The following is a 3588-nucleotide window of genomic DNA, read 5'->3' as shown; positions in this document are numbered from 1 at the left end:
GGTGTTTTTCCTTAGCACGGCAGTATGGCAAATGCTACCAGGACATAGATTACCTCCCCCAAAATTCCATCTAATTGATACATTCTCTATACCTTTGTCCGCACAATCGAACAGTTCAGGAAGGGTCAAGATTATAGTCTTTCCGGACAGTGAGTATTTGGGTTCCCTGACGGGTCCTCAATTATCGGCTTCGATGTACATCGACCGTGTTATTAATTACGTCTCAAAGATGCAAAGAGGACCATCTGAGAAGGAGCCGTCTATTTCCGCGCCCGGCACCGCGTCACAACCCACAAACACTGTTGCCAACCCATGCGCGGAAGAAAACATATCTCAATCTACAATCCATTAATGGAGATGTTGCATGTGTGAGGAATTTGCGATTTGACTGTTTCTTGTGTAAAAGTTTGCGAGAAACACGATGAAGCCACTGGTTTTCTCTGAAATTAACTCTCAAGCTCAAAAAAAGCTCTCAAGTTGAGGCCAAAATGGAAGGGATATCCCACGCTATCCTGAGAGTCCACCTCTACATCAAGACAAACTCTCCATGCAAAGATAGGGAGCAAATACATTGACAGGACTGCCACTTTATTTGGGGACTCCAAAACTGAAAACACGGCAACCCTGCTAATGTACTTACTTCCTATCGTTGCATGGAGAGTTTGTATTGATGTAGAGGTGGACTCGCAGGATAGCGTGGGATACCCTCCATTTTGGCCTCAACTTGAGAGCTTTTTTGTGCTTGGGAGTCGATTTCAGAGAAAACCAGTGGCACCATCGTGTTTCTCGCGAACTTTTACGATAAGAATCAACCGTCAAATCACAAATTCCTCACACATGCAACATCTATCCATTATAACATTTTAATAGTAGGAACGACAACGGTGTTTGCGGAAAGGATGAAAACGAGTAATTACACTCCGGTACATGCGGAGAGTGTGCCCGCCGCACACAGGGAACCGAGACTTCGGGAGGTGTTGGACATCAAATTTTTTATTAAAACTGCGAATTTTGATGTTTACCAGGGTTGCCACAGTCAGGGAATTTTGGACGGTCAGGGAAAACTTGAAAATGACAGAGAAAATTATAAAAGTGTCGAGGAAAAGTTTTCAAGTCACCTTCATTTCCTTTCTAGTCTGAGTTTGACGTTTCGAACAACAAAATTTGCCTGAAAGCTATTCCAAATCATGTCCTTTTCAACAACTGGTGTAACCTCAATTGGACGCATTTCTATCCAACGGAACTAAGCGCCAATTTGAGTTCCTTTTGAGGAATGGGCCTGTTGCATGCAAGAGATACAGCCGTGCGAATAGATTTTATAAAGGTTAAATGACACGAAAATTACGATGGTCATATTAAAAAAGTCTGAAATACACTCCTTGCTGCGCAATTTGCGTTGTTAGAAGCTCGCTTTTTCAAATTTCCCGCGTCGGGGGGCAGTTTTCTTACGGAAACAATTAACGGCAACTCGCGGCTATTTCCGGTCAACTAAAACTGACAACATAACCTAAAAATCGGAGCTCGTGATATCGTGAAATGAAATGTAGAAGGATTGCGTTGGATATTTAAAAGTTGATCGATTTGGTGACCGCATAAAGCGTATATGGACCACTATAAGAGATCACGTTGATTTTGTGAACAAACTGAAGGAAAAAATAACAACAACAACAACAACAACGACTCGGCATCTTCCGGAAATCACCAAGCCCGCCGTTTGCTCGTTTCCGGTGATTAGAAAACTGCCCCCAGACGCGGGAAATTTGAAAAAGCGCGCTTCTAACAACGCAAATTGCGCAGTTAATGTGACCATCGTAATTTTCGTGTCATTTAACCTTTAAAAAGTCTATTCGCGCGGCTGTATCTCTTGCATGCAACAGGCCCATTAAGAATCCCGGATAGCGCGTTCTGTCACACGGACCGAAGCGCCATGGAAAAGCATTGCGAGTATAGGACGGAGTAAGCCGGACGCCCGATTCCGCCGCCAATCCAAGCCCCCCTCTACCTTCCTCACCCTATGGCGCTTAGGTTCGTTTGATAGAAATACGTCCAATTGGACCGCGTTCAACAGAAAGGAACCAAGTCACATCAGCTATTGCCAATTTTAACCGGGCAATTTAATTTTTTACGAGAAAACGTTTGTGCGGATCCCTTTGAAAATGTTAAGGAATTTGCTTCGTACTATGGAGAAGATTTACCGAAGTTTGCACAAAAATCCGCACAACAGTTTTCATGTAAAAAATTAAATTATCCGATTAAATTTGGCAGTAGCTGATGTGGCTTGGTTCCTTTCTGTTTAACGCGGTCCAATTACCAGGAAATTTTACCAAACTGTGACAGAGAAATCTCGGAAACGTCAGATAATTTAATTTTCCAAAACCTGTGGAAACCCTGGTTTCTTTCCGTCGCATTATAAAGTTTTAGATGTGCTTCTGAAAGAAAATTTCACGGGAAAGAACAAACGGAACCATTGTTAAGCGTCTCGTTTTGTATTTAGGAGGGTTTAAGCTTTTGTGTGCTGGTTACACGGTTAAATTCCCATCAATTTCCGATCAAATGGTGACTGGTGCGCACCATCTACCATCAAATTTCTGAGGCCTGCAAAAATTTGATGGTAGATGATGGAACTGTGGGGCTCATCCGTCATCTGATTTTCACACAACCGTGCTTATTTTCATGTTTATTTCAATCAACACTGGTTGACAATCTGGTTTTAATTAATTTTACTCATTAATCTAGAAAACTCTCGACCGCCAGCTTGGTCATCATTTTGATTGGAATTTGACGGAAATTTGAGCGTGTAACCAGGCCATTGAAGTTTCTACACCTTGTCGAACTTTTCCCACCATTGTGCGACGGTATAGCGGGCGCCTTTATTGTCACAGTCCCGCACGCCGCGCCGCGCCGATCCGCGGTCTATAATCTAAATAAATAAGTAGATCACTCGAGCGGCGCTATGCGACAACACCCTGTACACATTTCAACATGGCCCCCGGAGCGCTCAAACGTGAGTTCAAGCTGAGGCTCACCGGAAAGTGAGGTTAGGGATCTTAGGAGTGGACGGTGTCCACCCGAAGGTCGGCGGTCCGTTTCCTTGTGGGGCACCGGCACAAAGACGTCAACACACTTTGAATTGAACCCTCTCGTCAAGCAAGAACCTCGTAACTCCATCGGTGGCGTGGCGTGAATTGCGATGTATCGATTGGTATGCCATTTAAACCTATGGTAAAGAATCGATTATTAAGGTGTTCGCTCCATAGGTTTAAATGGCATAACAATCGATATATCGCAATTCTCGCCACGCCACTGAACTCCATTCTTAATTTTTCAATTATTTCCTGATAAAACGTTCCATTACTCGCAAGAAAACGAGCGAACGTAAAAAAAATCCTCCATCTGTTATGTTCTGACGGCCAACGTACAAAACCGCGTATCTCTGTTTGCGACGTTGCAAATTTCCTGTCATACTTCATGATTTCCGTGGAAAACAAAGCGAATGTAAAAGCAGCCCGAAACGGAAACGACAATGGAAAACGCAGGAAAATGCGGGAACAAGGCTAAAATACAAAATACAAAGGCAGGACGTTTCGG

Source organism: Bemisia tabaci, chromosome 9 (assembly GCF_918797505.1).
Source record: "Bemisia tabaci chromosome 9, PGI_BMITA_v3".
In the NCBI taxonomy this organism is placed as follows: domain Eukaryota; kingdom Metazoa; phylum Arthropoda; class Insecta; order Hemiptera; family Aleyrodidae; genus Bemisia; species Bemisia tabaci.
The sequence above is the reverse complement of the archived record's forward strand: the minus strand, read 5'-3'. Positions refer to the sequence as shown.